Source organism: Silene latifolia, chromosome 1 (genome assembly GCF_048544455.1).
Source record: "Silene latifolia isolate original U9 population chromosome 1, ASM4854445v1, whole genome shotgun sequence".
NCBI lineage: Eukaryota > Viridiplantae > Streptophyta > Magnoliopsida > Caryophyllales > Caryophyllaceae > Silene > Silene latifolia.
In genome coordinates this window covers 71,283,973-71,296,090 of record NC_133526.1, presented here as the reverse complement: position 1 = coordinate 71,296,090, position 12,118 = coordinate 71,283,973, and the positions used below count along the sequence as shown (strand labels likewise).

General features: G+C 39.8%; 1 non-coding gene across 1 annotated transcript; it reads right to left on the bottom strand.

The window, feature by feature from the left end:
• Positions 1-10,576: 10,576 nt before the first annotated feature.
• LOC141618789 (small nucleolar RNA R71) lies at positions 10,577-10,683 on the bottom strand. Its single transcript, XR_012531500.1, has one exon. It is a non-coding gene; the product is annotated as a small nucleolar RNA R71 (small nucleolar RNA).
• Between the last annotated feature and the right edge of the window lie 1,435 nt (positions 10,684-12,118).

The window sequence follows — 12,118 nt, the reverse complement described above, 5'->3', positions numbered from 1 at the left end:
GTTTTGTAGATTCTTGCCATCCTAAGTTAATGTGAAACTTAAGAGAGGGTCTTGAGTAGGACATCAATGAGTTGGAATCAATGATTTGATCATGGTATGAAAATTTTCCCGATAAGTCGAGAAGTTGTGTTTATACATGAAGTTTAGTGGGAGTTACGGAAATTTTAGTAGTCTTATATGTGGATGACATATTGATCATTGCAAATGATTTAAGACTATGGAGAAATATAGTACATCTTTAACATCCGGATTTATGGAGATAAATCCACATGATATTAGCTTCAAATGAGGAGTCTTATGTTGATAAGATTCATGACTAGTTCAATCGAATTGAACATATTTGATTGATTCCATTTGCTTCCGCTGCCGAATCAATTAAATAGGAAATGATGTATAACACTTCATATACTTTGAGTATGATGAATTGTTTCAAATCGAATTTAAGTAATAGTTACCAAGTAAGCCATAAAGATTACCCTTAAGTGCTTGCAGAAGCATTAAGGATGTAATGCAAAGTGTTTTTGAAGCAATTTTGTGTAAGGGTGTTACACAAATGACAATTGACAATTGAGATTATGCATGGTTTCTGACAAAACCATAATCAAAACACATTAGGATGGTTAAGATACCATTGTGGCTATGTTATCTAAGAAATATATTTTCTAGAATCGTTCTAGGCAATAAAGAACAATGAGAAATATTTACAACGGAAATTAACTACACTTGCAATCATGAGATGTGCAAGAAGGATGAGTCCCGCACACTGTGAAAACAGTAGGAGCTATTCTAAGGCTAGAGGGCCTATGTCTTGATTGGATCTCGACACGTACTCAAAAAGTTTTGTAATGCAAATGTATACATTACAAAGGAAAACGAGTATGTAGTAAGGTTGAGTAAGGTACAAGAAGTTGATAAAACCTACTAACCAAAGCCTTCTCATAGGCTTAACATGATGAGTCATGACATTTCAATTGAATTGAGATGAACAACTACATACAAGATCAAATTAGATTATAGAATATGGAATAATAATCAGGCATTGACTATTCATATGTGATAATCGTATTTGTCGTTCGAGTTTTATTTTAAAACTCTTTTATTATACTTTGTTACACCCAAACGGGTTGTATGACGATATTGAACCCCGTTAAAGTGAACCCAGATTAACATAGTATTCGCCCATAGTCACTTGTATGAGGTGACGTATCGAAGTGACTAGAGTGTGATGCGATTGATGGCAAGTTCAGTGCCATACAGTCATGTGAGATGACTAGTCGATCACATAGGCAGACTGTTAGGAACACTTTGTCGGGCAAGTGACCGTTTATGAGTTCTGGCAAATTTATATAGCCTGGTCGTGGCGAGAGCTACTATAGTATTCTAATGAGTCGATTCTTTTGACTAAAGACTGTTTGCCTAAGGTGGCACGATTTGGATTAACTTTGATTTGTGTTACTACGACCTTCGTAAATGGGGTCAAATGGGCATATTTTGGGTTATGATGCTGTGGCTAGTCGAAGGGAATAAGTGCGATAGGAATTGTCCACCCCTTGTCGGGGTTAAAACAATATCTCAGGGCCACTCGAGGAGTAATGAACTGGAAATGCGTGGCCACGCTCGGATGGTATCTATGGTAGATAACTCCGGTCAATCAGTTATTCTCCAGATCGAGGAAACCACTCTCGATATGATCACTTGCAAGTACGACCCGAAAGACACCTTGCATTGAGTGGGCGATAGTAATAGGACAAGAGAATTGGTGACGCACACTTGTCGAGGACAAGTGGGAGATTGTTGGAGTAAGTGTCCCCGACAATAATGCGATCACAATTGTCGATCATATTGATCACATATTTAAATCTCATATCAAGAATGCGAAAGGGATGATACATTACATATATAGTCAACTGGTCCACACATATCGGTAATGATTGGTTGGCTAGAGTTTGACATTACGTCGTCTTGACGGTGGTGATCAGTTGATCCCTTGAGGTCACACCTAAAGGACGATTCCCTTAATTGAAAAGGTTAATTAATTGTATGTCGATAAAGATTAATTAATTCCTTAAAATCGAACAAATTATTAGTATAAGAGAGAAAATGACATCTTATTATAATGTGATTAAATAAGATTTTATTTAGTAATTTAAGAAGTTATATTACTAAAATTAATCGGTGTTTGCGAAACACGCGAGATAAGAATGATAAGTTAGTTACAATTACAAGATGTTGTGAATTATACTAACTAGTGTTTAAATGACCATTTTATGTGAAAGTAATTTTGAATTCCTAGTCAATTTGTTAAATGTGATTTATTTAATTTGTAAATGATATTTAATTTGTTAAATATGCATTTTAAATTAAAACATGACATAAGACATGTCACATGTCACATGACATACAATTGTACAATTGACAAAAATAAAATGGACTCCATATTACACTTAATAACCGAAATTATTGGTGGGCATTTTTAGTTGTTTTGTCTTATTCATTTGTCTTATTCATTTGTCTATGACACTTGATAGTGACATGACTATGGACAAAGGCTTACACAATTTGTCTTGTGAAGACAAAAAGGAAAAAGCAAATGGGTTCTAATACTCCCCTCACCACCGGTTTTTGTGAGATACAATTGAGAGTTTTCTTTTCTCAATTTTTCATTCTTCTTATGTTTTATAATAAACAATACACTCTCTCTCTCTTGTTCTTCATAGAAATCATTTTATGAATCTAATTTGTAAAAATCATCACTAATAATACTTGTAGTAGTATATGAGTATTAGTAATCGATTTTAAGGTAAACCACATTACAAATATCTAGTACATGTTAGTTTGTGGGATTTTGGGATAGTCTTGGGTGCAATCAAGAGGAGAATCTCTACTTTGGGATTTTTGGAGGATCATCCTAATATTCATTATAGCTCAAGAACCAACAAGTAGGAGATCTTTTTGGTGCCCAAAATGGCCGAAAATTTGATGGTGAGAAAACGATTTTCTCATCTTTTGTTATTTAGTTTGCATGCATAAGATTTGCAATTTATTTTATGACTAAATAGATTATCACATATATGAATATGTAAAGTAATGAGATATAGATTTCGAACAGTTTACACCCTCAAACTTACATGTATTAATGTTTGTGAGGTCGACGACTATAGAGACGATTTTCTCATTGTGACTACTCGCGATCAAAGAAGTTTAAAAGAGTACCTTAAAAAAGGATTTTGTTTTGAAAATATGTTGAAAATATGTTAATTAAAACTTGTTGATTGATGAATTGAGCTGGTCAAATGGGTCGGTCGAATGCACGGCGACGGTACCAAATAAAATGTGTAAGGCTTGTGTTTACGATCGGTAGGTCGTAAACACGTGTCGATTTTGTGACTTAGGAAGTCGAGTCTAGAAGTTTAAGGGAGATGTGAGGGGGCGAACGCTCGCGTAAGGATTATGGTGTGTGAAGGTTGGTATTTATAGAGAAATGTAGGATGGTAGGTCGGTTGAGTTTGATTAGAGGCTAAGCAGACACCCCAAAGAGGCGTGAGCCACCTAGTGACTGAAAGGGGTGTACTATCCCTTTCAATTTGGACGTGGCCACTTCTCCATCCATTGTTTGGTTGGTTTGAAGTGTGGTATCCAAATAGGATGTCGTGTAACAATATGGACATCTAATAAGATGTATTTGGATGTTATTTAAGGTAGGTATTTTGTGTTTGACTCGGGTTTGACCCGTGTGAGTCGGGATTTGAATTTCGAGTCGGTTTTTGGCCCGGTGTCGGTTTTGACTCTAATTAGTGTCATTTTAATGCAAATGGCAAGATAAAACCATTCATGGCATTATTTTTCACATTCGAGATTTGGGTTGTCTCGGGAAGACTCAGATTGACTCGAGTTGCGAGTTTCTGAGTCAGTTTTGGGTCCGAAGACGGTTTTAACTCTAAATAGTGTTGTTTTAATGCAAATGAAGTTAGAAAACTATTTTTGAAATCATTTTTCATATCCGAGTAATGCATTAAACCGTCTCATGTATAGCCAATCCACGCACGCATATCAAAAACACGTTATAGTCCGATCATCATCGGGTGGTTTTTGGAAGGTGCAGATACTGGGTATCTACAGAGCCCCCACTTTGACTGAGGCTTGGTGGGGGCGAAATTCAAAGTATAGCCTCCAGGTCAATCGAAGATTACAGCCTGAAGAACATTGCGACGTCGAGGCGACTCAAAAGGGTTTGAGCCAAGGACCTGCCGTCGGGAACGGCGACGTCGAGGCGACTCGAGGATTCGAGTCAAGGACCTGCCGTCGGGAACATTTTAGAGTCTGTCGACTTCCGATTCGGGTCGTTTAAAGTCCATTAGACTACATATAAAGGCTCGCCAGCCATAAGAAAGAGTCATACCTGAGGCATCTTCGGGATATGTCCTTGAATTGTTTGCGCGCAAAGGCTCGCCAGCCATGTTGAAGGCGTGTTTTGAGGTTCTCCAACCATATCAAGGAGTCATACCTGAGGCATATTCGGGATATGTCCTTGAATTTCTTATTGTGTGCGTGCAAATGCTCGCCAACTTTGTTGAAGGTGCGTTTTGAGGTTCGCCAGCCATAGCAAGGAGTCATACCTGAGGCATCTTCGGGATATGTCCTTGAATTGCTTCTTGTGTGCATGCATAGGCTCGCCAGCTATGTTGAAGGTGCGTTGTAAGGCTTGCCAGCCATATCAAATGTGCGTTGTAAGACTCGCCAGCCATATCAAATGTCGATTGATCGACTGTGTGAAATAGCCGGAAACATCGGGCTTATTTCAAGATATTGTCTGGTAATGACTTCCAACCAGGTTGACGTTGATAGGTTCGGCTAGGAAGCAACAAACTCCAATTTGCTGGGGTCCTAAATGAACTCCATGGGGATAAATCATCTAAGCAAGGCTCTCTGGAAAACCATTTAGGGAGAGCGCTGCGTCGGGATCATGAACGATGTTGTAAGGATCTTTGAAAGACCTGCGGGACTCTTATTTGAAAATCGGCACTCGTTGGGGAGTTAGAAACTTCTCAGGACTTGCCGGGGATATGAGTTGTTGCTCATTGGGAGGCAGCGTATGCCATGTAATCGACGCGGTTAAAGCCCTCAGACTTGATGGGTCGATGTTTATTTGGAAGAACCCAATACTTAGCTGGAGTGCGTCTGTCTTCTCAAGATTACCCGCATGGTTAGTGACCATAAATCTACAGTCGTATAGACAAGCACGTAGGTATGCAAGCATATAAGCACATAAACATGTGAGCAATTAGCATATAAACAACTAGCATGTATTACCTCACGTGAGGGGAGATAGAAGTTTTAAAAGTTGTGAAGCTTAAAATCGAGTCTTGTTGCTTGTAGATCCGTGATTTGATAGATTGGAGACACGTGACCGTTGTAACACAGACGCATACTGACAGACTGACAAACAGGCGGTCGTGAACGTGATGTAGACTTAGTGTTAACACGATACAGGGGTGACACTGACAGACTTTGCGCATGTAAGTGAAACTCCTTAGCCATGAAAACGGTGACAACCTGCATCAGATCCTTGGAGTTGAAGGTTCGCTCAACTGGGGAACACGAATTGATTATCTTCTTCAGACATCCTCGCCTCTGTTTGCTCATTTCAGATCCCTTCTCGAGTTTTGATGATTCGGAGAGCAGAACCAAGACCTTGTCATCGTCCGAACCGAGCACCAGACTATGGGCAGTTTTATTTTGGACTGTGGTTGAGACTCAAGAGATGTTTGAGGATAAAGGACGGGTGGCGTCTTGAAAGAGAAGCCCCCAGAGTGAGAAGATGGGAATTTGACAAAATAAGGAATGAGTGACGTCTTAAGGAAGAAGCCCCTAGTAAAGAGGTTTAATTTTTGCAGCTGGGTGGGCGGCTTTTGAGGATTGATGTTGATGGTTGAGATTGAAATGGGTGTGCGGTTGTGTCCTTGTTGGGGGACTGTCTACGTATTCGCGTGTTTGCGAAATTAAACCAGATCGTAGTTCTGAGCTGGTTATTGAGGATTGAAAATTGGAAATGTTGTGAAAGGAGTATGCGGTTGTGCCTTTGTAATAGGACTGCCTACGTATTCGAGTGTTTGCGAAATCACACCAGATCGTAGTTCTGCGTGTGTGTGCAATGGGTTGCAAATTGAAGGTGTGAAAATTGAATGTGTGTGAGGGTGTGGTTGTGCCTCTGTAATAGGACTGCCTACGTATTCGCGTGTGTGCGAAATCAAACCAGATCGTAGTTCTGCGTGTGTTTTGATAATAGATTTGGAGGCGTATGGTTGTGTCCTTGAAGGACTGCCTACGTATTCACGTGATGTGAAATCAAACCAGATCATAGTTTAAGGTGTGTGTGCCTAAGTGAGTTGTTAGGGCCTTAAAGTGTGAGGGTCACGACGGTAAATTCCGTTTCGTGACTTGAAAAATTGATTTGAGAGAATTCCTCCTTGATCGTGAATCGAAGAGGTGTAATTTGTGAAAATGTTCCTTATCATGTGAGCACACTAAAAAGCGGACCCTAAGGGTAGATTGGGTATGTCCCGTTCTCGGTAGCAAAGCACTTGAGGACTTCGTATCTGGGTCAGGGTGAAAATGGCTTCAACATTAGGGAATGTGGAGCTTGGTAATAATAGGTTTGTTTGACAGATAAAAATCTGGAGTTGAGAGTCACGACGGTGAATTCCGTTTGGTGACTCGAAATTTGATTGGAGAGAAATCCCTCTTGATCATGGATCGAAAAGGCATAGTTTGTGAAAATGTTTCTTGTTAAGTGAGCACACTAAAAAGTGGACTCTAAGAAAGCAATGTTTTCGAAGACTCCGTATCGGGGTCAGGGTAGAAATGACTTCGGCATTTTGGAATGTGAAGCTTGGTAATAAGAGTTTTGTTTGACAGATAAAAATCTGGAGCTTGTATTTGTGGTGTTTAGGCCGATGGATTACGGTTTGTAATGTGGTGTGGAATGGGGTCTCAGGCTTGATGTGGCATGAGCGCGCAATGGTTGGTTGGTAAACAATGTGGGATCAGAATCCCATGTCTAGACCTTAAAGATTAAGGTGTGATATTTTGAGTTTGAGGGGTCCTCAGAAGCCTATATAGTTCTTCCTATAACAGTCCCTAGAAGGACTTAGGGCTGAAGCAGTTTTGGATATGATCTTGAGGGGAATCCCCAGGATCCTAGATTGGTCTCCCTGTAGCAGTCTCTGGAAGGACTTTGGGGTGAAGCTTTGTTGAGTTTGTTGTTAGTTGACGAGTCTTGAGCTCTTATTTTAGCTCTTTGACATTAGGTTTTGGTGTTTTTGTGTTTTGTACTTGTTGGTCTTGAGCTCTTATTTTAGCTATTTGTCATCAAGCTTTGGTGTTTTTCTGTTTTGTACTTGTTGGTCCCGGAGTTTGGAGGGAAGAAAAGGTGGTTATGTTCTAGTCAGCCAGTCACGAACTCTTATTTCAATTCTTTGATGTCAGGCTTTGGTGTTTTCCTGTTTTGGTGTTTTGGGCTTATAGGTCTTGGGCTTTGGACATTGGTCCTAGACTTGGTGATTAGGATTCACTTGTCCAAGATTTTGTGTGTTGGATGCTTTCTTTGGATTTTGGCCTTTTTGAGAAAAGGAATTCAATCTTGTTTTGTTTTGATTTTGGCTCGGGTCTTGGCCTTTGCCTGATAGCTTCTGGCTATGGGTTTTGCTTTGGTTTTGCTTTGGCTTTGGGTGATTGAATTTTGGTTTGGGCCTTTTGTTTTGGCCTTTTGCCTTGGCTCTGGGTGAATGGCTTTTGGTTTGGGCCTTTTGTTTTGGCCTTTTGCCTTGGCTCTGGGTGAATGGCTTTTGGTTTGGGCCTTTTGTTTTGGCCTTTTGCTTTGGCTCTGTGTTTGGAGATTGGCCGAATGGCTTTTGGCCTTTTAGTTTTAGTTTTTGATTTATTGGTTCTTTGCCGCCCTTCATTCGACGAAGGTAAAGGTGCAGACGGGGATGTACCCGTTGGTGAGAAGTTGATACTTGGTGATGAGATGTTTTTCTGGGGAATGGGCTTGCCTTCCGTCATTGATCATGAACAAGGAGATGTTCTGGTTTGTTATATGGGTTCGTTGTAGAATCCCTCTGATAAGAGTGATGTGACCATAATTAGAGCACTTTTAGTCCCCGAATTAGCCTTGTTCCCATGCTTTTTAGTGCATATTTGGGTCATTTATTGTCTTTAGTTCTTTGTTTTGCATATTCTTTGAGGTTTTGTGTCCTTGGTAGGAAAGGAGTGCAAACCTTGCATTTTCATGGCAAAACGAGACTAAATTGATTGAATTCAATGACCAAGCATCAAGGAGAGACAAGATTAGAAGGCCTTTGTACATACTATAGTAAATGGGCAATGATGAGAAAAGATCTTTCCATCCCCGAGGAAATCCCCAAGGATTTTATAAAGAAAAGGGAAGAAAAGAAGAAGAAATGAAACTGAACAGCAATCCGTGCGGATTGTCCTGAAGACGCCCGTCCTCCACCTTCACAATCCGTGCGTCTTCACTCCAAGACGCCCGGGCAGCAACACCAGAAGACGCCCGTCTTCTCCCCAAGACGCCCGGGCAGAGACCCACGAATCCGGCCGTCCCGTGCCTAAGACGCACGGATTCCCAGGCAGTCAATTTCGTTTCTTCAAGCTTCAAGAAAGATGCCCATCCTTCCAAAAATACCGGCGTTTCCTTAAGTAGGAACTTAATCGTCATTTAAGCCCTTAGTTAACCCTAATTCCTACACCTAATCCCCACTATAAATACCCCATTAGTGTAATTAGAAGAGGATGTTCTTCTTAGCAATCTTTAGAGTAGTTAATATCAATCAAATCTCTCTTTAATTTTGTAATCAAAAATTAATCAAGTTTTAATACAAGTTTTATTTCCTTAATCTCTCTTTTGTTCATCCTTTATTTTGGGTAATTGAAGATTATTTGGGTTATTATTGGGAGATTGACATCCTCTTAATCAAGCATCAAGTACTTCTTTTATTCTTTGCTTTATTATTGGAATCATTAGTAGGTATAATTCTCTTAATCCCTTTTTAATTATTGCTAATTACTTTCATTTATTCATCATGTTTCACTTTGTTGGTATGATTGACAACCTTGCTAGCATGTTCAACATGATAATGAGTGAGTAGTTCCTTAGCTAGGGTTAATGGGTAATTAGGGGAAACCAACATGGGGAATGATTCATGCTTAAATTAATATGCTTTCATGGTTTATTTGCTTGCTTGTTTTGATCTCAACTCATGCACATGTTATGTTTGATGAAATGCGAGCCTATGAATCCTTGCATTTTTTACCCATCACCTATCTTTTCAATGAGACTTGTAAGACATAAACCAACTCGAGTCTCATTAGACCATGCATGTTGTTGAGTAGGGAAGACTAAGTCGACTTGTAGGTGTTGTACAATCTAATCGATTCGGCTCCGGGACCCAAACTTTCCTAGGATTGTAAGATATAAACCAACTCAATCCATCACAACAATAATTGCTTGCTTATAATTTGAGAACATGTTTGTATGATCAATTCCCATGAATCCCCTATGACCCCATGACACCCTAGTGCTTTTTATCAATTGTTTACAACCCTTTTAATTTATCTTGCTTGTTTACTTTTATTGCTATTTAGTTTAGTGATCTTCTACATCAAACCCCAATTGTGACACCCCTAAGACACCGCTAGTTGCAATAGAAATCTCATCTCAATTCCCGTCCCTTGGGATCCGACCTTTACTTGCCTCTTTACTAATTGTAGAGTTGTTTGTGCAGTTATAAATTGTGTTTTGGTCTAGGATCTCCTAACGACAAGTAACCGAAAAGTCTAGCCACCGACCAAAAATGGCGCCGTTGCCGGGGACGGTGTTAACTTGATTTAGATTTTCTTATATTGTTATTAGTTGTGTCTTTCTTTGCCTTGGGGAAGTAAAACTCCTCAAGGTTTGTTCTAATTGTTTTCGAGTTCTTTGATATTTTGCATGTCTAGAAGGTCACAAGGTGATTTGTTACCTTTTGATCGTGAAATTGAAAGAACTTTGACAACCAATAGAAGACTCTCTAGGAGAACTTTGAGAGGTGTTAGTGAGGTTATTCAACCAACTATTGAGTTAATCAACCCTTTTGCAAGAGAAGGTGAACCGAACCCAACACAAAATCCAACACAAAATCAACCCACAATGCCTAAGTTTTCATCACATTCCGTACCCACCGAGGAGAACCTATCCAATGGTACTCCCACACCACAACATCTAACCGGAAATTTCATTGCCAAATCCGCATTTATCCAATTAGTCGAAAGAAGTCAATTTGGGGGGATGCCTAGTGAAGACCCTCACTCTCATATGGAGACCTTTTGCGATTATTGTGATGCGATTTCTCAAACCGGTGTAACTCAAGACCAAATTCGATGGGTCTTATTTCCTTTTTCTCTAATTGGCACCGCGAAACAATGGTTGAAGGGCCTTGATAAGGCCACTCTCGGAATTAATTCTTGGAAAAAGTTGGCTCTAGCTTTCTGCAAAAAGTTCTATCCACCGGAAAAGACTAACATGCTAAAAGCTCAAATTACGGGTTTTAAGCAAAGGGATGAAGAATCTTTGTATGAAGCTTGGGAGCGATTTAAAGGAATTTGTCGCTCATGTCCTCACCATGGACTTAGCGAGTGGTTCTTGGTACAACAATTTTGGAATGGTCTATATGAAGATTCATGGAACATTCTCAACATGGGATCAAATGGAATGTTCACTGAAGTTGATGACAATTAAACTTGGAACAAAATTGAGGAAATGGCGGTCCATAACTCACAATATAGTAGACCTCGCAAGGCTACTAGAGGAGGAAAGCATGAAGTGGACTCCGTTACTCAATTGGGTGCTCAACTTAGTGCTCACATTGATACCATCAATTTAATGTTTGAAAAAGATATGGCTAGACTTGAAAAAGCCTCAAAATCACCAAAGCATCATGTTAATGCCATGACGGCATCTTCATCAACCCAAGTGGGATATGTGAGAATTGTGGAACTTTGGGACATGACCAAAGTGAATGTAGGGGAACAAATGAACAAGTGAATGCTTTCCAAGCATACAAGAGTGGTACCCCTTATTCAAATTATTACAATGAAAACACCAAATTCCACCCAAATCTCTCATAAAAAAGCCAAAATGTTCAAAACCCTCAAACAACATACACCCCACCTCCCATGAGAAACCAAAATCAAAGACCCTTTTACAACCAAAACCAAGGTTACCAAAATCAATCTCCTTACAATCAACAAAATGACCAAGGTTTTGATGTTCAAAAAGCGGTCCTTCAAATGCAAAAGAATCAACAAGAGTTTTTCACTCAAAAGCAAAAGGATATTCAAGCAAAGGAAACCACCATCAACAACATCCTAGCTCACACCAAAATGTTGGAAACCCAATTGACTCAACTAGAATCTTCAAGCTAACAAATACAAAAGGGGCAATTACCACCTCAAAGTAATCCCCCAAGACATGAAACGGTTAGTGCCATTCACTTGAGAAGTGGTACAAGGTATGAAGCACCGAAGAAGCAAGTTGAGGATGAAGTTGTGGAAGCTAGTGACAAAGAAGAAATTGTGCAAAACTCCAAGGATATAGAACCATCAAAACAAGAAATTTCAAAGAAAAATGAAGACAAGGTCAAGGAGAAGGAGCCCGTTGTGATTAGACTTCCTTTTCCAAGTCGTCAAGCCAAGCCCAAATTTGATGACCAACTTGGAAAATTTATGGAAATTGTGAAGAATTTGGAAGTCTCAATTCCTTTCACGGAATTAATCAATCACGTGCCGGCCTATGCAAAATACATGAAAGACATCCTCACAAAGAAGAAGTTGATCCGGAAGCTTGAGACTATCGCCTTCACTAAGGTGAGTAGTGCAATACGTCAAGGAAGTTCACCTCCAAAACTCAAGGATCCGGGAAGCTTCTCAATACCGTGTACCATTGACGACACCACGATCAACAAAGCCTTATGTGATCTAGGGGCTAGTGTGAGTGTTATGCCGTACTCGGTGAGTAAAAGGTTGGGAATGGGAGAGCTTAAATGCACCAATATCACACTCCAAA